We start from the raw sequence: 21,743 nt of genomic DNA, 5'->3' as shown, positions 1-21,743 counted from the left end.
TAATAGTCCCCCCTCAGTGTCCTCTTGTCCAGCTCCAGAGCCCCAGCTCCCTCAGCCTTTCCTCACCCGGGAGATGCTCCACTCCCTTCAGCATCTTGGTGGCTGCGCTGGACTCTCTCCAGTAGTTTCCTGTCCTTCTGGAACTGAGAGGTCACAACTGGACACGAGATTCCAGGTGTGGTCTCCCCAGGGCAGAGCAGAGGGGCAGGAGAACCTCTCTGACCTACTGACCACCCCCTTCTAACCCACCCCAGGTACCATTGGCCTTCCTGGCCACAAGGGCCCAGTGCTGGCTCACGCTCACCCTGCTGTCCCCAGCCAGAGCTTAAAACCTCAGTCTCCGCGTGGGTCACCTGGATGGCTGAGGAGGTCAAAACCACCCAAAAATGAGCAAAAATTCCCAAAGGGAACTCTGTAAAATAGGACTTGGGTCAACAAGGCTTCATGTTGGGTTTGACCCACCATGTTTCTCAACTTTTTGGCGCTATAAACCATGGTTTTTTGAGCCCAGGCCGGGCTGGACGGGACGCGGCGCTTGGCTCACTTTAGATGCAATGGAATGAAACCAAGTTTTGCCTCGTTGGCTTAATTATTAATAATTAGTACGGTTCTAGAAGCACTGGAAGGGAAAATGTGCTGAGTAAGACTAAAAGGGAAGACAGAACCTTATTTTATGTCCTGAGAAAAGCGATGGGTGCTCCTGGCTACGTCTCAGCAGCGTTTTGCACAATTAGAGAGGCAGAACCGTCCTGAAAAAGACGCCAAGTTGCGCTTCTGGCCTTGTGGTTGGGTCCTCGTTACGGACCCATCCCAGGAAAAGCTGCTGGAGATGCTTTGGGATGCCCGATTCACCCTGAGAAATCCTGGTTTTGATTCTTTTCTCGCTTCTCCAAGTCTATTGAATGTAAAATTGTTATTTCAGTGGCCTAATGAAAACAGCTGCCCAGGCCAAGAGCGATCACAAAAGCAGCAGCGATGCTGTTTGGCTGCGGATGATGGAAAACGTGGTTTATTTTCATAAAGCGATGGAGTCCCTGGGGCTTTTTCAAGCTGACGAGGGCAGGATCCGCCATCCACTTGAAAAAGCCAAATTCAATGGGAGCTTCGGGGCGAACAGCAGCAGAATTGAGCCAACGGGTCCTGGAGCGCAACAGAGGGTGGGGAGCGGAGAGAAATGAAATTGTGGTTACACGAAGACGACGCGCGGCGAAAAGAAATCATAAAATGGTAAAAGAGCAGGTTGGAAGGGGCCTGTTGGGTATTGATAAGGATCACGGTGGGAAACATTGTGGTGAAAGTAGTTGAGCCATCATACAACTCCTGTCATCCACACCGCGGGGCTGTAAGAGCCTGGATCCCTCACTCTTTTCTTCCTTTCTGCTCTTTCCTTCTCTCTTCTTCCATTCCTTTGTCTCTCTTTCCGTATATATAGATTACTCACATAACGGCGCAGAATGAACCCAGAGTTAACTCACACCTGGTCCCATCTGTTGCGTCAGGGCGCGTGTTGCGTCCAGAGTTAACTCATCCCTCATCTCATCTGTTGGGACGGGACAAGGCCTCAGGGATCATTTGGGCCAACATTTCTAGGCGAGGAGCTCCTGTGATGTCCGTGGAAGGGATGCGGCTGCTCACACAGAGAATCACACGATCAAACTCCTAAGAAACGTTGTACATCTAAGAATAATATACAGGAAATATAGCGGTGTGTTCCTCCTTTATGAATATTGAAGGTATTTTATGGTTTTAATCCACTTTTTTCACAGGGGGGCAGCTGCAGTAGCGGAGATTTTTATCATCGGGACCCCTTGTGCCGTAAAACAAAGGATGAATTCATTAAAGCTCAAGCGTCGTAACAAGGTTCTGTTATTAACAGAGCACCACGGGTGCTAATTAAAGGAGGACAGCAACGATCTCTCACTTGAACACCTTGTAAAGGGCCGGATGCTGCAAACTGTTACATCTCAACAGCCTTTTTGACCAGGCCTGAGATTAAAGGCGAAGCAGGAGGGGTTGTATTCACCGTATGGGCTTAACTTATCGATTCCTGTATCGCGTAGATCTGGCAGCAGCACGATGAGATTAATTTGTCGTTCCCTCTCTTCGCCTCGGTATCTTTCCCCCTCCAGCAAAACCTGATCGAACGTCCTTTACCTCGCAGCATCCATGGGGGGAGCATCCCAAAAGCTGAGACCCTGCCTTCGGTCCCACGATGGCCTTGAATCTCTTTAGGGAATCTCTCCAAGCTTTAGTTACAGTAACGGAGTTACTGAAGCAGAAGGAAACATGGACAAACCTCCCATCGCTCTTAACTCTCAGCGACCGATTGGAAGATGGAGCTTAATTAGTCTTTTCCATCAATAAACATCCCGGGAGGGTCACAGAATGCAGGTAACGGCAAAAAGCCTCTTCCCGGCCCTCCTGCGGCTCAAGCCGTAAATCGCAGGACCCGTTTTCCTGCTTTGCAGCCTCCTGTATCTTCCAGAAGTACAAGGTTTCTATCGCCTTGATTATAAAACCAGATGGGATCACGGGGAAATAGGAAAACCGGGGGCGTCCCAATAAAACCAACCTGATCTCGGAGGAGAAAATCGTCCCCAAACCTTGTGATGAACACGGTAGCGAAAAGAATGTCTCGTCTGCCAAAGGATGCTGAAGAACAAGTGATGCTCTTGTCTCCAGGTACCCTGAAAAGCATCACAAGCCTGTTCTGGGTTTTTGAACAGGGTTTTTTATCCTGAAAAAGGTTTTTATCCTCCCAGTTTTCCTTCAGCAAAGCTGCACAGGACACCAGGTACCTCAGGCGATCAAATCGTATTTATCAGATGCCTTTAATATCAAAACCCAAGCAGAAACGCAGTGAGATGAGCAGAGGTGCCACCAGCAAAAGGCCAGAAGGCACCAAGTAGGAGGAAGGTGAAATCTGAGGCAAAGAAACAAAGGGAGAAAGCAAAACCAAAGGGAATCAGCACAAAAACGACCCCGGAGTCTTGGATAAAACACACAACGTTCTCACTGTACCATAGGCAAGGGGAGCAGCGTCGCTCAGCGCCGCAAATTCACCTCTCGCAGGGCAATAGGAATTTTCCTCCTTAACGGCTGAGGCATTCGTGGCCAGGCCAAACGACACTGGAAAAGAATAAAAAGACAACTCAGACAATGCTCATGAGTTCACAGAAAGAACAGAAAACAATGGAGAACTTGCTGACGCTCGCAGGGATTTTCAGCGGGGCGGGAAAGACAGACGGTTTGGGTCGATCGGCCACGGGACGTTCACGGCACGTTCGGCCGCCCTGGGCTGGGATTTGCAGGGCCAGACGGTGCCATAGACAAACACGGTTCAGTATGTGCGTCCCGCAGCCAACTCGCCCTCTCCCCTCAGCCTAAATATGTTATTTTGACTTCTATTAAGCTGGAAAAGCTCAGCTCCATCTCTGCGAAAGCATCTGGCGGTGTCAAGCTGTCTGGGATGGACAAACAGACATTGTGGCCGGTGCTTTTGGCTCCACCCTCCTCCTCCTTTCGCACCGCACGGGCTGAGAACACATGGATTTGAAACCAGTAGAAATATTTCCATTACCTCAATAAAACAATACGGAGAACGGACGGCTCGGAAGGCCCAGCCATAAATCAGAGTGGAAATGTGATACCTCATGGGGGCAAATCGCTTCGCCCTTTTGGTTTGGCACGGTCTTTTCTCCTTAAGAAAAAGAGATAAGATCGGCTCTGCGCTGGTGCTTTGTGGCTTTAGCTCCCCAGGACACCACCGGTCAGGACTTTGCCTGTGTTATCACTGGTGGGGCTGGACCAAGATAAGTAAAATGATGGTTATTTAAAAAGAAAACTTAAAGAAAAATATAGAAGCGGCCCTAGAGAGGTTTGATTTTGCGGCGATTGAGGAGCCTGCAGCAGGAATTTGCCCCAAAGGAGGTATGTGCGGCACGTTCCACAGACGGACAGACGGCAGCCCCGACCCAAGAGGTACCTCTGGGAGCGGAGAGTCCCGAATCGCCGCGCTGGGATCTCACAAAAGTGCTTATATTTGTGTCTCTCTCGGGGATTAACCTCCCCTTTAATCCCTCTGCCTCGCTGCCAAATCTCAGCCGGTTTATTTGGCGGGCCGGTCGCAGATCCACGGGCTCAGCTTGAGAAAACAACGAAGACGGGTTTGATGGAGGGGGGAAAAAAAACCACGTTTGTCTGCAGAAACCGCTTGGTAAAAGTTTCCACCCCCACGCTGCTGCAGCCCCAATGCAGCAAGGCAGAAGCTTCCCCAGTGACTGAGAGATAAAAAGGGGTCAAAATAATGGGGTGCGGAGAATCGCTCGGTGTCCCAACCAGAAATAATCCCCTGATGTCGCTCTCCTTCAAGGCGGCATCACCAGGGACTCGGGGGACACGGAACCCCCAGCTACGTGTTCTTGCTTCCATCGTCCTCGAGAGGAATGTATAATTAAAGATAACAATCTACAAAGGTGATGGAAGCCCCGGCTGAAATGATGCTCGCCCAAGGGGCCCAAGCACGTGGAGAACGTGACCCAAAAAGCATCATAAACAGGTTCAAACCTCAAGGAGAAAGAATCGTATATCCAGGAGATTCCAGCCATGGGATTTGCACCTAAGCTCGGTGATACTTGGAGAGGAACATCTTCCAGGAGGTGTCTTACATCTGGACAGGAACAACCCCAGGTTCCAGTGTAAGTTGGGGAATGAGCTGTTGGAGAGCAGTGAAAAGGGAGCTGGGGGTCCTGGGGCCAGCAGGGTGAGCATGAGCCAGCACTGGGCCCTTGTGGCCAGGAAGCCAATGGTACCTGGGGTGGGTTAGAAGGGGGTGGTCAGTAGGTCAGAGAGGTTCTCCTGCCCCTCTGCTCTGCCCTGGGGAGACCACACCTGGAATCTTGTGTCCAGTTGTGGCCCCTCAGCTCCAGAAGGACAGGGAACTGCTGGAGAGAGTCCAGCGCAGCCACCAAGATGCTGAAGGGAGTGGAGCATCTCCCGTGTGAGGAAAGGCTGAGGGAGCTGGGGCTCTGGAGCTGGACAAGAGGACACTGAGGGGGGACTATTAATGGGGATCAATATGGAAAGAGGGAGTGTCAGGAGGATGGAGCCAGGCTCTTCTGGGTGACAACCAGTGACAGGACAAGGGGCAATGGGTACAAACCGGAACACCAAAGGTTCCACTTAAATATGAGAAGAAACTTCTTGATGGTGAGGGTGTCAGAGCCTGGCCCAGGCTGCCCAGGGAGGTTGTGGAGTCTCCTTCTCTGCAGACATTCAAACCCGCCTGGACCCCTTCCTGTGGAACCTGAGCTGGGTGTTCCTGCTCCATGGGGGGATTGCACTGGATGAGCTTTCCAGGTCCCTTCCAACCCCTGACACTCTGGGATTCTGTGCATCGCTGCCGGAACCCCCGTCGCTCGGATCGAGGCGGCCGAATAGCACAAAGCCACGGAATAAACGTGCCTATCTCGCCAAAAAGAATGGGGGGAGATTTCTCTAGAGATTTCAAGCCAGAACGTTGTAAATCCCGCTCCTAAAATACCCTTAGCAAAATCAAAACACGCTCCCCGGGACTTTTAGCTACGCAGATAATAGATAGGGAATAAAAAGCTTTGCTAAAGCTTGTTCTTGGTTTAATCACCTACTACTATAATAAGATTACGTGGATTAGCTGTATTTTAAGGGAGCGTCAGTGAACTCAACAGCCTTTCTAAGCAGGTCCAAAGTCCTTCACTCTTCTTTTCCCCAGCTGGATCATTGGGGACTGAAACCTGGATATTTTGCTCCCCATGCTGCACCTCAGCACCTTTTCCCTCGTTATGGGCTCACGTATAAAACCCAATTAAGGATTAAGCACCAGAGCAGCGTGGCAAAGCAGGTCCCACCCCGGCGAAGCATTTTCCCATATTGCTGTGATAAAGAAAAGCTGACAAACATTACGGCAATAACGATGATTCTTTTCTGGCTGAGTAGTAGCAGGCACATGAGATTTATTCAGATAAAAGAGGCCAGCGTGGGAGATGAGATTATATAAATACATACATCTAAATCATGGGGAGATTTGGATTAAACCAGTGAGAAAGCAGAATTCCCAGAGAGCAAAATAATTCTAAAAGAAATCATCTGAAATACTTTCCGATTTTCAGAGATGCAAACCAGTCCTGCAATATTGATAGAAATGCAACAAAACCCCCTCTTATTTCACCCCCTTGTTCTCCTTGATCTCATTTTAACTGGAACCAGTCCCAGCTGAACCAGATCCCAAGAAGCCCAGCACCTACCCGGTGTCCTTGAAGTCATTTAAAGCCAGGACCTACTTCCACATTCGCATTTCCAGGGTTTCATTTACCCAAAGGCATTTGTTAATAGTTCAAAACTTTCCATATTTCACGGGATGAGGGGGAGTTAATGGAGCATAAAACCCAACGAGGGGTCAGGTATAACCCACCTCAATAAAGGTGCATTTTCCTCCATCTCGACAAACGCTGAGACGCGGCTCGTGATTTGTGACACCCCCAAATCCTTCCAGAGGGACCTGCAGCATCACAGCCACAAAAATGAGCCATAGGGAATGGGGAATAACTTATCCGCAGCGGATAAACTGAATTTCTTGTGTATTCAAGCGTAGGAAGGGTCTGGAGATGACCTGCAGAGTCGCCTTTAGGAAGGGATTTTGGCTCTAGAAGCAAACAGCCCGTACTCTGCAACGTGACATTCGATTAGGCTCTTTATCAGAGTTCACATAGCTAATTGTCGCAGGTGTTATCAGTTACCATGTCTATTAATATAGTTGTAAAATCAGGTCTAGATATGCGCAAACAACCCGAGCGGTGTGGGCTGCCCAGCTTCCTACGGAGATGACGGGTTTGTGGATAATATAGAAACCGAGGCGCTTGTTGCGAGCACAACCACGCCGGCTGCTTTTTAAAGACAGGAGTGGAAAGCGCTGCAGGAATGAGCGGTAATAATTCCTCCACGTTTTCAGGAGGGAGATTTGGGAGCTTGGAGCACTCCTGACCCGGCCCCAGTGCAGCACCTGCAAGGTCATCCTGGCTGAAATCCTGTAATTCCACCCGGAAATCCCTCCGAGGAGATTTAACCTCAGCGTAGCACAGATCACGGGATGTACGGATGAAGGGGTTTGCAAGGTGCAGCGGGTGCTTAGGAAAGAGATACAGAGCTTAAATGTGCAAAACAACGCATGAAGCACGTGGTTTTCCCCTGTCACGGAGCGTTTGCAGGCCATAAATGCTGAATTTCGCTCTCTTCTATGCATTGACCTACAAGGAGAAGGGTTTCACAAAATCACAGAATCTTAGGAAGGGACCTGGAAAGCTCATCCAGTGCAATCTCCCCATGGAGCAGGAACACCCAGCTGAGGTTCCACAGGAAGGTGTCCAGGCGGGTTTGAATGTCTGCAGAGAAGGAGACTCCACAACCTCCCTGGGCAGCCTGGGCCAGGCTCTGACACCCTCACCAGGAACAAGTTTCTTCTCATATTTAAGTGGAACCTTTTGTGTTTCGGTTTGAACCCATTACCCCTTGTCCTATCATTGGTTGTCACCCAGAAGAGCCTGGCTCCATCCTCCTGACACTCACCCTTTCCATATTGATCCCCATGAATGAGGTCACCCCTCAGTGTTCTCTTGTCCAGCTCCAGAGCCCCAGCTCCCTCAGCCTTTCCTCACACAGGAGATGCTCCACTCCCTTCAGCATCTTGGTGGCTGCGCTGGACTCTCTCCAGCAGTTCCCTGTCCTTCTGGAGCTGAGGGGCCACAACTGGACACAAGATTCCAGGTGTGGTCTCCCCAGGGCAGAGCAGAGGGGCAGGAGAACCTCTCTGACCTACTGACCACCCCCTTCTAACCCACCCCAGGTACCATTGGCTTCCTGGCCACAAGGGCCCAGTGCTGGCTCATGCTCACCCTGCTGGCCCCAGGACCCCCAGCTCCCTTTTCACTGCTCTCCAACAGCTCATTCCCCAACTTACACTGGAACCTGGGGTTGTTCCTGCCCACATTCAAGACTCTACACTTAATGTCCAAATCACTGATGAATATATTGAATAATAGCGGCCCCAGCACTGCCCCCTGAGGCCCTGCACTGGATCCAGGCCTCAACTGGACTCTGCCCCATTGCCCACGACTCTCTGGCTTCTTCCCTTCAGCCAGTTCACAGTCCACCTCACCACCCGCTCATCCAGACCGCACTCCCTCAGTTCAGCTGTGAGGATGCTGCGGGACACTGTGTCAAATGCCTCGCTCAAGTCAAGGTAGACCACGTTTTCCCGCTATTCATCACATACATGCACACAGAGAGGTAAATAAAAATACCACAATGCAAACAGCTAATGAATAATCAATAGCAAAACCAAGGAATGCACCCATAAGTCGTTCGGGTGCAAAGCCGCTGGTGTCGCTCCCATCTCAGCCCAAGGCGACGTGACAAGGAGGAAGCCAAAACGAACTGCAATGTCTAATGCTCCTTTCATCAGAGCTTAACTCTGATTTTTCAGTACTCATCGAAACTACAAGCCCAAAATAATGGCAGTGACGTCTTTAAAAAGGCCAATTTTACAAAGGCGAAAGCAATCGTTAGCAGGACTCACTTAAAGCATCGACCAAAGGCCCCAAAAGTTACAACCCCAGCAAAGCAGCAAGAGTTAAATGATGTAAAAATCATTCTGGCAAAGAAAAAAAACGTGGAAAATGCTTGGAAATGTGATTTTCTAAAAGGCACTGAAGAAGAAATGTCCAGGGTCGGTGACTGATGAGGACGTCTAATGGAATTCATTAAATCTGAAGAGCTAACAGAATTAATTGTAAAGTAAGGCACTTCTAAGCATGCTAGGAATAGAGAATTAGCTGCCGGATTCACTGTTAGGTACCATCAGTAAAACTACAAGTGAGTATTTGTGCTGTTACCAAAGAGGCCGAGAGAAGCTCGATTACAGATTAACCACGTGCACCCCGTGTCTTTCCAAACAACCTCCTGCAATCTGCCTTAAAACCCCTTAACGAGAGAGATTTCAGAGTTGCCAGACAGCTGTTAAAATCAAGGTTTAAAATCAATGGGGGAAACACAAGGAAACTTTGCGTAGTTGTTATTTTAAAATAGGACGCGAGGCTGGGTCAGCTCCGGTTATAGCAGCGGGGCAGAAATTTCAGGTAAATACATGAAGTGGAGACTAAAAAGATCCAATTCTAATCACCCAGCTGAGTTTCCTGACAATATTCTGAGTCCCAAGGGTGGCCACAAAAATCACTCACGATGGAGAAAGAGCCTTGGAGTTGAGGCTACAGCACCTTGGATCCTTCAGCCTCCTGAAGAAGCGACCCGATGGCTGCAGGGAGTGACAAGTCACCTTTGTGACAAGGGCACCACCACGTCCCCCCCTCTGCAAGTCAAAATGAGATAAGTTCAACCTTGAAATGAGATATTATCTCCCCAGAGCAATTAAATGCTGGCACAGGGTATAGGGAGGAAGGTGAGGGGGGTGCTCACAAGTGCTTAGAGCCATGACAATAAAATTAACAGGCTGGTTTTTAACTCAGCCCTCGGTGTCTGCAAGAGGATGAGCTGCAAACGCTCCCCTGCACTTGCATTTCTGCAACACCTCCCACCTGGGGACGCGAGAAGTTTCGGGAGGATTATTTCTGCTCCGAAAAGACGCTTTTAGATGCCCAAATGAGGGCAAATTAATTGCGTCCAACAAAGCAGTTGCAACTGTAAGCGAGCTGCCTCACACCACCTGGAAAATCGAGAGGTAATTTCAGCTCATAACGCTAATTCTGGCGATTTTGCTTTGCCGAGTTGCTCAGCACTCAGGAGGCCGAAGCAGAATGAGAAGCTGCTCCAGAATCTGGAATTAGATCTTCACATCTTTGTTCTAAGTATAAAAATCAAGATAAACAGACACCATCTGCATTAAAACACTCAACCTGGAGAGCTTGAGGTTGTCCGAGATGCTCGCGGTTCAGCGTCCTTTCTGAACAAGGGTTATTTGATTGGGATTTATCAGTCCGCACTTAACAGGCTGGGCTGAGCTTGAGAAGGGCAAGGACTGCGGTTAAGCCTGACTTTTCTCTCTGCTTTAGCTCTGAACCAAGCAAGAAGCTCAGTGGTGGTCTCTCAAGCACAAGAGAATCGATGGTATGTGGGTTATCAGCTGTTTTATAGGGAGGGGAAATGCTGATGCTCACCTGCTGGGTATGAGATTTATCCTCAAAACATTACGTGCAACTCCAGCCCTTGGTCCTGGTCCTGGTGTCCCTTTCCCTGCAATCCTTCACACATACACCCCCACGGGGCTTTTTGTCACCTTCAAGCTGATGGGACATCTGTCCATCCAAAAGGAGGACAGTGAACTGTGAAACTGCGCCTCAGTCACATCTTCAATCGTGTCCAAGGTGATGGGAAAGATGTCACTGCCCCCTGGTCTCGTTGTACAGGAGGCTGGAGAAAGAAAAGCACTCCGCGTTCCCAGCACCAGGCAGGATTAAACACGCCTAATTAACAGTGAGGACGAACGCAGGGACTAAAACTCCTCTCAGCAGCAGCTGAGCATTGTGTCACCAAAACCAAACCAGTTGTTTAATCGAGAGAAAACCTTGATGCTCCACATCAACTTCTCCAGCCCCAAGCATACAGACACGTGATGGGTAGCACGGGTACCCAGACACCTCTGACATCCCAAAAAGGGGGTGCACGCGGGACCTGTGGGACCCCAACCCATTCCAGGAGGGGATGCGCCATGTGGGGACAACCTGTCAGACATCAGGGTTGGGTTTAACCCTCTTTTTCTGAGGATGAACCAGCCTGGGATGACCCTTCCCGAGGTGCCGTGGCTCCCGAACGCGCATTTCACCGCACACCGAGCACGTTTGATGCCGCTAAAGCCTGGCCCAAGGCCACCTGCCATCACCGGCTCTCAGACACAAGCATCTCTTTTAGGCTAAGACTAAATAAGACTGAGAGCAAACGCGACCTGTATTTGATGGGGGAAGAGGGAAAGAAGCAGATTTTCCCCTCCAGACAGCGGGAAAGGTTCGGGGACCCTGACACCAGCTTAGTTGTGCATGGATTTAGCTGTGCAAGCCCAAGTACTGCACATAAAGCAGGTATAGAGACATAGAGCAGGTACAGAGACATAAGGCAGGTATAGAGACATAAAGCAGGTATAGACATAAAGCAGGTATAGAGGCATAAAGCAGGTATAGAGGCATAAAGCAGGTATAGAGGCATAAAGCAGGTATAGAGACATAAAGCAAGTATAGACATAAAGCAGATATAGAGATGCAAAGCAGGTATAGCCATAAAGCAGGTATAGAGACATAAAGCAGATATAGAGACATAAGGCAGATATAGAGACATAAGGCAGGTATAGACATAAAGCAGGTTTAGCCATAAAGCAAGTATAGACATAAAACAGATATAGAGATGTAAAGCAGGTATAGCCATAAAGCAGATATAGACACATAAGGCAGATATAGGCTTAAAGCAGGTATAGAGATATAAAGCAGGTGCAGGCATAAAGCAGGTATAGAGGCATAAAGCAGGTATAGAGACATAAGGCAAATATAGAGGCATAAAGCAGGTATAGAGACATAAGGCAGATATAGAGACATAAGGCAGATATAGACATAAGGCAGATATAGAGACATAAGGCAGATATAGAGACATAAGGCAGATATAGAGACATAAGGCAGGTATAGAGACATAAGGCAGGTATAGAGACATAAGGCAGGTATAGAACCATTGAGAAGCACATGCACATGGGTCACCCACCCTCCCCCGGGCAGCAACCCGCGATGTTAAACCGGCTGAGCCCCGGGGAAGGACGAGGCGCCACCGGGAGCTTCCCACCCGGGGCAGAAGCGGGCGAACCCGCTCCCCGCCGCCCTTCATCGCCCCTCAAATCCCCTCAGCACCGGCTGGGGGGAACCCGGCTGAGGAAGGAGCGGGGATCCCCGCACTCACCGGCTCCGCCATGGCCCTGCCGGCTCCATCTCCTCAGCGCACCGGCACCGCGCGCCCGCCCCCGCCATGACGTCACCCAGCGGCCGCCGCCGCGCGGGGGCCACCTGCCGGGGGAGGAGCCGCCTGAGGGGACCCGGGCAGCCAAGGGAGGGGACACGGTTCCCCTTCACTGCCCCCAGGAGTCGACTGAGGGGACGCGGTTCCCCTTCACTGCCCCCAGGAGTCGACTGAGGGGACGCGGTTCCCCTTCACTGCCCCCAGGAGTCGACTGAGGGGACGCGGTTCCCCCTCATTGTCCCCTTAAGACGAATGAGGGGATCCGCTGCCCCCTCACCGTCCCTATGAACCGCCTGAGGGGAGCTGGTTCCCCCGCTTCCCGCCATGGTTCCTGTGAGGAGCCGCCTGAGGGGATGCGGTTCCCCCTCGCTGTCCCCATGAGGAGACTGAGGGGACCCACTTCCCCCTCACCGTCCCTATGTGGAGCCCCGTGTGGGGACCCAAGCACCGCTCATTGTCCCCATTAATCGACTGAGGGGACACGGTTCCCCTTCACTGTCCCCAGGAGTCGATTGAGGGCACGCGGTTCCCCCTCACTGTCCCCAGGAGTCGACTGAGGGGACGCGGTTCCCCCTCACTGTCCCCAGGAGTCGACTGAGGGGACGCGGTTCCCCCTCACTGTCCCCTTAAGGCAGATGAGGGGACCCGCTCCCTCGCACCGTCCCCATGAGGAGCTGCCTGAGGGGACCCGGGCACTGCTCACTGTCCCCATGAGCTAAGTGAGGGGACATGGTTCCCCTTCATTGTCCCCAGGAGTCAACTGAGGGGACACGGTTCCCTTTCACTGTCCCCATGAAGTGCCTGAGGGGATGTGGTTCCCCCCACCATCCCCATAAGGAGCCACTCAAGGGGATTCACCTGCCCCGGTCGGTCCCTATGAGGAGCCGCCTGAGGGGATCCGGTGTCCCCCTTATTGTCCCCATGAACGGCTTGAGGGGACCCAGTGTCCCCCTCCCTGCACTGAGGGGACCCGCTTCTCCATCACCATCCTCATGAGGAGCCACCCAAGGGGATCCGGTCCTCGCCACCATGGTCCATGACGAGCTACCTGAGGGGATCTGGTCCTCCTCACCACCCTCATGAGGAGCAACCCAAAGGGATCTGGTTCCCCCCCACCCCCACCGTAGTCCCTGTGAGGAGGTGCCTGATGGGATCAAGTCCCCCTCACTGTCTCCATGAGCCACCTGAGGGGATCCAGTTCCCCTCACCATCCCCATGAGGAGCAACCGAAAGGGATCTGGTTTCCCTCTCCACCACAGTCCCTGTGAAAAGCCGCCTGAGGGGATCTGGTCCCCCTCACCATCCCCATGAGGAGCCACCCAAAGGGATCTGCTTCCCCCCCCCCACCACAGTCCCTGTGAAAAGCCGCCTGAGGGGATCTGGTCCCCCTCACCATCCTCATGAGGAGTAACCCAAAGGGATCTGGTTTCCCCCACCACCATAGGCCCTGTGAGGAGGTGCCTGATGGGATCAAGTCCCCCTTGCTGTCTCCATGAGCCACCTGAGGGGATCCAGTTCCCCTCACCATCCCCATGAGGAGCCACCCAAGTGGATCTGGTCCTCCCCACCATGGTCCCTGAGGGGATCTGGTCCTCCTCACCATCCCCATGAACCACCTGAGGGGATCCATTCCCCCCACCATAGTAAAGAGGTGCCCAGGGGAGATCCCATCTGCCCCCCCAAACACCACGGGGTGCTGGTGGGGCTGATGTGAGCCCCCCCCCAATTAAAACACTCACATTGAAAACCCCGAGTGGGCTTCTTGTCCTTCCCCGATGAAACGTGTGACGGAATTCGGGTAGAGCCCCCGGGGCTGTTACAGCTGAAGTAGCCGAGGTCTTTCCTTCCCTGGGTGGCACAACCCGCTGAGCGGCTTTCATGGAGAATATTTCACCATACGCCGTATTTACAGCGTGAAAGGACAATTAAAGGAACCTGTTCCAACAGCTTTAAGTGGAGGAAGCACAATAGTTCGATGGTTATTGATCTCCTCCAGACAAGCGTGTTGCTTTGTTAGAGCTGCAAGAACTGAGCCTCCCTCGCCTTCTGCAGAGAAAACCGAGGAAAAATAAGAAATGCTCCAATAAATTCAACTCTGCCCGCTCTGCTCAGTTCGAGAGCCACATGAGAGCGGAAAATAAACGACTGCGGGGTGAGGGTGAAGCTCCTGAAATGTGGGAGCGCGTTCTGCGTCCGCGCCGGCCGGGAGCGATCTGGGGCTTCGAGGACTTGCCTTGAATCCTTCAGTTTGTGGCGCTGCTGTAAACAGAGCCATTTTAACAAGTCAATGTTATTCTGTCTTTGGTTACAGTTACATGCCCGATGTATTTAGGATGTATTTAGGAAGTTAAATCATTCGCTGTCGAAATAAACGGGGACCTGAGTGTCAGCACGACTTGAGTTGCAGAAATCCCCTGTCAGATCTGAACTCGGTGACGTGATACGAGTCAGCCCGGCGCTGTCGTTTCCCACTGGATACGCTACGTTCGGCGCATCCTTTTGACACACGGAACGTGGCCTTTTCCAGACTCATCCCCGGTGTTTTATCAGCCCGAAGAAGATGCGAAACGTCGGGACTTGCCCTTGTTGGTAAAACGAAGCGTCGGTGTAAAAGCGGCTGCGATTCCAGAGGTGCTAATCCTGGCTGCAGGGCTTTGGAAGCATCTCAGGAGCTGTGAAAAATCAAATATAATCATGTAGAGTGTTACATCTGGATAGGAACAACCCCAGGTTCCAGGGTAAGTTGGGGAATGAGCTGTTGGAGAGCAGTGAAAAGGGAGCTGGGGGTCCTGGGGCCAGCAGGGTGAGCATGAGCCAGCACTGGGCCCTTGTGGCCAGGAAGGCCAATGGTACCTGGGGTGGGTTAGAAGGGGGTGGTCAGTAGGTCAGAGAGGTTCTCCTGCCCCTCTGCTCTGCCCTGGGGAGACCACACCTGGAATCTTGTGTCCAGTTGTGGCCCCTCAGCTCCAGAAGGACAGGGAACTGCTGGAGAGAGTCCAGCGCAGGGCAACAAAGATGCTGAAGGGAGTGGAGCATCTCCCGGGTGAGGAAAGGCTGAGGGAGCTGGGGCTCTGGAGCTGGACAAGAGGACACTGAGGGGTGACCTCATTCATGGGGACCAATATGGAAAGGGTGAGTGTCAGGAGGATGGAGCCAGGCTCTTCTGGGTGACAACCAGTGACAGGACAAGGGGTAATGGGTTCAAACTGGAACATAGGAGCTTCCACTTAGATATGAGAAGAAGCTTCTTGATGGTGAGGGTGTCAGAGCCTGGCCCAGGCTGCCCAGGGAGGTTGTGGAGTCTCCTTCTCTGCAGACATTCAAACCCGCCTGGACACCCTCCTGTGGAACCTCAGCTGGGTGTTCCTGCTCCATGGGGGGATTGCACTGGATGAGCTTTCCAGCTCCCTTCCAATCCCTGACATTCTGGGATTCTGTGATGCTTTTCTTCATCAACACATTGTAGGTTGTCTTCTCACTCCATATATGGCAATACTTTTAGGAATTGCTCTGATTTAGAAGAATTTCCCATCTTACAGCTGCTTGCAGGGAACTAATTTATGTGGGAAGAGACCTCTGGAGTCACCTAATCCAGTCCCCCCGCTGCTCCGAGCGCGGCTCCTCACCGAGTTTTCCAGATGGGTTCTGAACATCACCAAAGAGAAGCTTGTACAGCAAAGGGGACCTAACAGAATCAGGTTTTGTGCCTAAGGCAGGAAAAGAATTAAAAGATCATTTCTTGCCTCAGCAACCTCCTCTTCTCTCCAGGCTGCCTACCCCACACATACCAAATTTTAGCTTTTCTCAGCAGTTTAAGCTCGCAGCCCAATTTTCTTCCATCAGCTGTATCATTAAGCAGCAGGCTGCAAATTACGTTGCTCTAAGCCACGTGCTTTTTGTATTTGAAAGGGAAAATCAAATAATTGGCTGCGTAGTAAACAAATCGCAGCTTTCTGGGAGGACATAGAAAAATATCGAATAAAAGAAGCTGATAAATCCCACGTTCACGTTTCCTACTCAAAGTTTGCCTTTGTATTATAAGTCCTGATTCGGTGCTGCACATACTTGTTGGGCTTGAGAAAAGCAAAGCCATTTAATAATGTATATATTGTTTTAAATCCGCAGGAGAAGGTGTGACATTAATGTGGGATCAGTTGCACTGGTATAGTATTAATATACAAAAATCAAGTGGGAATTAAAAGCTCTGGGCACAGACCGTTGCTGGACTTCACCGGTCAAGAGGGATCCCAGCCTGTTCCTTCCATCTCATCGGCAACAAGGGAAAAATGGAATGAAATAGAACAAGGGCAAGTGTAGAGTCTTGAATCTGGGCAGGAACAACCCCAGGTTCCAGTGTAAGGTGGGGAATGAGCTGTTGGAGAGCAGTGAAAAGGGAGCTGGGGGTCCTGGGGCCAGCAGGGTGAGCATGAGCCAGCACTGGGCCCTTGTGGCCAGGAAGGCCAATGGTACCTGGGGTGGGTTAGAAGGGGGTGGTCAGTAGGTCAGAGAGGTTCTCCTGCCCCTCTGCTCTGCCCTGGGGAGACCACACCTGGAATCTTGTGTCCAGTTGTGGCCCCTCAGCTCCAGAAGGACAGGGAACTGCTGGAGAGAGTCCAGCGCAGCCACCAAGATGCTGAAGGGAGTGGAGCATCTCCCGGGTGAGGAAAGGCTGAGGGAGCTGGGGCTCTGGAGCTGGACAAGAGGACACTGAGGGGTGACTTATTCATGGGGATCAATATGGAAAGAGGGAGTGTCAGGAGGATGGAGCCAGGCTCTTCTGGGTGACAACCAGTGATAGGACAAGGGGTAATGGGTACAAACTGGAACACAAAAGGTTCCACTTAAATATGAGAAGAAACTTGTTTGGGGTGAGGGTGTCAGAGCCTGGCCCAGGCTGCCCAGGGAGGTTGTGGAGTCTCCTTCTGTGCAGACATTCAAACCCGCCTGGACACCTTCCTGTGGAACCTCAGCTGGGTGTTCCTGCTCCATGGGGGGATTGCACTGGATGAGCTTTCCAGGTCCCTTCAACCCCTCACATTCTGGGATTCTGTGATACTCAAAAGCAAAGTTTTGATTACCCAAACTGTCACTAATTTGGCATCACCTTCCTGCTTTTATTCCGTCTTACTAAACCAACCTAGAAGTGCCAAAGCAAAGAAATCAACCACCTTTGTAAACGAGCTTGTCACAACTCCCCGGTACAGGGCGATGCCGTTCTCCGCACACCCAATTTTCCACCTCCTCTTAATTTCACCTATGCTATAATCAGCTTTTCGAGACCGTGAACCTCGCACTCGCCGGTGCGAGGGGAAAAGGAGATCGCCGAGGAAAACGACACCATCCCAAATTTTGCCACAGCGCTTGGCCGTTTCTCATCGCCGGTTTAGCTGGGGCTACTGGGCGCAGCGGGAATGGACCACGTGGGGTCTACGGCGCTTCGAGGCAATTTTGGGAAGCGGTAGCTCAGCTGCGTTCCCGATTCCTCACAGCGTTTTGCACCCATAGCACAAATCCAGCCGCAAGAAAGAAAAGCAACAGAATACGTTTAAAATGTGTGGTTTGCTTCTTTTGCCGTAGCTGTCCAGACAAGGCCCAGATTAAACAGCGTCAGTTCAAAATCGACGTCTCCCAACCCATCAGGGCGAATCCCTCGCAGCACTTAGGCTCGGTTTTAAGTAAAGGAGCTACTGTAGGAACAACTTACCTGCTGACGTGAGTATTTAAGTGTTTTACCAGCTCCCAACATTTGCAGAACTGACCCTGCAGAAAACAAGCAGCCGGATGATTCTTTTTCAAAGGGACCTTCCCAAAGCGTCGCTCCAAATTACCTGGGGGAGCAGAAAGGAAATAAAACAAGGAGTTAGCCAAGCTCTTCCTATTCATAAATTGTTATATCCATTAATTAAAGCTGGCTGGAGAATGAGAACAGCTTCCCCGAGGTCCCAATTAAGCAGGATGGCTTTGCACCAGCCACAGCGGGTATCCGAGGGACGGAGTGAGGACGGAAGGATTGACGGATGATAACGAAGGAGCTGTTGGAACACGTGCAAACCAAGTTCTTAAATGACCTTGCGCGGTCTGGTTTGGGAAAGCTGCGCTGTCTGTGCCGGGAGATGTTATCTCCTATGAGAACAACCCAGCTGAGGCATGGTCCAGCCCTTTGTCTTTTAGATCCAGCGTCTGGGGGATGTTTCAACATGAGAAACAACCGATGCCAAGCGCACAGCAAGTTTTCCCCTCCCTGCCACAACTGGCCACGTCCCCACAGTGCTGTTCTACTTGTAAATAGTGATTTTTAAGCAGACAGTCCAAATTAGTGATTAACTCAAATTTATAACGACGCCAAACCATCCAAATGCGGGAAGATGAAGGAATCAAGGAGTAGACGCTGACAACCTCCCTACAGAAAAGTCTTCTGGTCCGATGCGTGGCCGTGGATGTCACACGGGGAGGATATTTGAGATAATGCCTAAGGTAGCTTGGGAAAACGAGCTTTTAATTAACATTACTGTGCCTTTTCTAGAGGCAGCGATGCTGAGCTGCTCTCTGCCATCCCAAGAAGATGCATGGAAGGGTCTGGATCAACCACGGTTGCTTTTTTGCGAGTCGAAAGAAACTCACGCGGCCACGCAGAGCCCTGGAGGCTTTTCCAGCGCTGGTTTGACCTCCCTGGTCCTCCCAAGCTTGCGAGGTGAGGAAGACGTTCCCAGCCGATGAAGGAAACCAGAATAACCAGCTGGGCCGCTGGTGTTTTCGGACTGGAGAAGACTCCAGCTTGCCAGACGGCTTCTACGCAAGCGAATCCTTTGATGGCGAGGGCAGCGGCGGAAGATGAGAAGAAGGCACCGCAGGACTTCAGAGGAGACCTCAAGGATTAATCTGTAATCTGATGTTTTCAACCCAGGGGAATTTTCTCTCATCAGTTGATGAACTCCAACTCCCCATCTTGTCTATGGATTCGTGGGTTGTGTGTTCCCACCTCTTAGCTGAGACAAAATGACTCGAAGAGGCTGGGGAGCTTTGTTGTCTGGGCTCTGTCATTAATCAAGTTCAAGTGATATTAAGCTCAGCAAGAACAGCCAGAGCAAAATAATCAAGGCTTTAGAAGAATTAAGGATTGCCTGGAAAATTCAGAGGGGTCGATGGCGGGGAGGCCCAGGATGTGTTTTTGAGGCAGAACAGAACAAGATGCTGGGATGGGGAAGCGCAGGACCAGCTTAAAGAAGGCACCAAGAAACCCTCAAGGCCAAGTACAAGAGGTTTTTCTCAGCCATGATTTAAGCCGGATATTGGGAGAGAAACAGAAAGATCCGGACTACCCAAGCGGGTTTAACATGGAGCTTAGCAAGTCAACGAGCCCAAAACCAAAAGGATTTCCAAGGTGAGAGCATGGGGAAGTGGTGGCTGGGGACAAAGCCAAGTGCTCAGTGCCACCACCTCCAGCCTTGGGAAGTATTTTAACACCTTGTTGATTTAGTTTCCATTTGTACAACAGCGCTAACAACGCTATTCCACGCTTAGGAATCACTCCGAACATTAACGCTATGGCAAAATCATGAGAGACCTATATGTATCTCCTGGTTTGCATATTAAGTCGCTTGTGATGATTTGGGGACGGGAAAGCACCGAGGAGCTCGTACGGGTGCTGAGCCCATCCCAAAGCAGGAAGAACCCCCATGAGCACGTCGCTGCGGCCAAAGTATCTCAAACCCTCTAAATCCCATCACCTTCAGCGCTCTCATGCTTTATTAATAAACCGCGGGTCTCGCCGCATCAGAGACTGTTTAAATTTTAATTGCCGCCTTGCATATACATTCCTACCCAAATGGAAGGAGCTGAGATGTTGCCATGGCATCTCCCAGCCCCAAAGCGACGGCGTTCGGCTGCCGGATTATTTACGAGCGAGGGATTCGTAGCTGGGATGCGGCAGCGTGGGGAAAAAAGAGGCCGTTTTTGCATTCGCGGGGTTTTAAAGAATTGGTAAAACTGCTGTTGTTCTGCTTAATTACCCGCTTAATTAGCGAGCGGGGAAAGAAACGATGAAAGCTCCAGCGATTTCCAAATATCCCTGTTGCTTGCGGGGCGGAAAGGGAAGAGCGCGATGAGGGCTGGTTCGCCAGGTTTGGGATGGACCCTGTGCTAAGATCCCATAACAACTCATCTGCATATACTTATATATATAGATACATTCCCATATATCGCATCCTACAGGGTGCAGCCCATATGGAGAATCCCAGGGCTCTTTCTCAGCGGGGAGCAATCCTGAGCCTCTCTCTCCTTAAACAACTGAGCAATAACCAGAAGAAAATGCTGCCGCAAAGAAAAAAACACCAAAAAAGTCAACTTATTTCCAGCTTGGAAGACTCAGCACATTATTTCATTTCAAAAGCTTATTAAGATCAGGGTGATTTCCCAGAGGGAAAAACACGTTTAAACAACTCGGGTTTGCTGTGGTTATTATAAGGTAGGGAGGCGGTTCTGCCCTGGACGCCCACTGCACCCAAAAGTAACGAGAAGAGGAATATTTGGGGCAAATTATCAAAAGCTCACAGGGCAGCAGCAGAGAATGAAGGGTCCCAATTAGTATTTTCATTTATTTGCATCGTTATTTTTGCCAAGGAGCAGAATCGGGCCGTCAGACCTTCAATCCAAGCTGCCGAAACGACCGCCGCAACCACGCTCTTGCCAGATGGGAGCAGCCAAAAGACTAGCACTGAACTGCTCTTCGTTAAACGTTTGTCTTGCAATTACATACTTCTGAGTAATTAGCAGCGGCAAGACAAACACCAATTGGATTACACAGGGAAGAGACAGAAGGTAAAAGGTTAACGGGTCTTTTTCCTCCCTTTGCGGTTATTCCTGAGCGAAGGGCAGAGCTGGAGCTGCAAGGGAGGAACGAGCCCATTATTGATGGAAAACACACCCTGAACGAGCAGATTTAGAAATTACGGGATTAAGAGGACGGATGACGATTTCTTCGAGGTCTTGGCGTGATCCAGACCGCAGCCAAAAGCCTCTTTGCACACGAAGCAACCCAAATTCTTCTCCTTTTCCTTCGCATCAAACCTTTTAAGCCGTTCTCACATCCGTTCTCTTCAATCTGGCCTAAAACGCAACCAGAGAAAGCGGTCAAGCCGAGTCCTCACCTGTAATTGGTTCAAATGGAAAGCAGTCAGTCAACCTAACACCTTCCCATTTGATAAATCTAACTATATACATTTTGGTTTGTTATTTAGCCGATTTTGCCGAGCTGAATTATTAACGCTTAGCGCCGCTCTTTCTATTAAGGAACGAGCGGACAGGTGAGCAACGACGCCGGTGAAGCTTTTAAGTTGTGTCTATGAAGAAGCTCGGCCTGCTCAGGCCATGGGGAGATTTAATTATTCAGGTTTCTCAGCCGCTGCATAAAGAGCAAACATGAGTTCATAATTGAAACGCTGCGTCAGCAGGGATGGGCGAGACGAGGCTGGTCAGCGCAATAAGACGTGGGAAGAGAGGTCGAGCTGCTCCTATGAATAAATTCCCCCTGAAATTTGGGGAAAAACAAGTAAATTTCAGAATGGATCAACCTCCCAAGGCTTCTACTGAGCATGAAACAACCGTCAAATGTTGCCGGGAGAGTCCAAACAGCTCCAGTTCACAAAGCGATGTAAAGGCCTGGATTTATCATCACTTATTAATCTCACGTCGTTTGTTTTGGACCCTGT

The 21,743-nt window shown here is 50.8% G+C and overlaps 1 protein-coding gene across 6 annotated transcripts in view; it reads right to left on the bottom strand.

Moving 5' to 3' along the window:
- The window catches only part of LOC136114977 (mitogen-activated protein kinase 4-like), a 34,224-nt gene extending 12,974 nt beyond the window's left edge, over positions 1-21,250 (bottom strand). Inside the window, exons 1-5 of one of the 6 annotated variants that reach the window (XM_071802028.1) lie at positions 20,986-21,250; positions 17,741-17,864; positions 13,776-14,708; positions 3,022-3,129; positions 2,573-2,687 (exon numbers count right to left, since the gene is read on the bottom strand). The gene's annotated coding sequence lies outside the window, so the exon portion shown is untranslated. Of the gene's footprint in view, positions 1-665; positions 1,367-1,477; positions 2,129-2,572; positions 2,688-3,021; positions 3,130-11,979; positions 12,043-13,775; positions 14,709-17,740; positions 17,914-20,985 lie in introns of those variants that run through there. The other 5 variants (XM_071802026.1, XM_065860737.2, XM_071802027.1 and 2 more) reach the window with 5 other exon arrangements.
- Between the last annotated feature and the right edge of the window lie 493 nt (positions 21,251-21,743).

Source organism: Patagioenas fasciata, chromosome Z (assembly GCF_037038585.1).
Source record: "Patagioenas fasciata isolate bPatFas1 chromosome Z, bPatFas1.hap1, whole genome shotgun sequence".
Classification (NCBI taxonomy): domain Eukaryota; kingdom Metazoa; phylum Chordata; class Aves; order Columbiformes; family Columbidae; genus Patagioenas; species Patagioenas fasciata.
The sequence above is the reverse complement of the archived record's forward strand: the minus strand, read 5'-3'. Positions and strand labels throughout refer to the sequence as shown.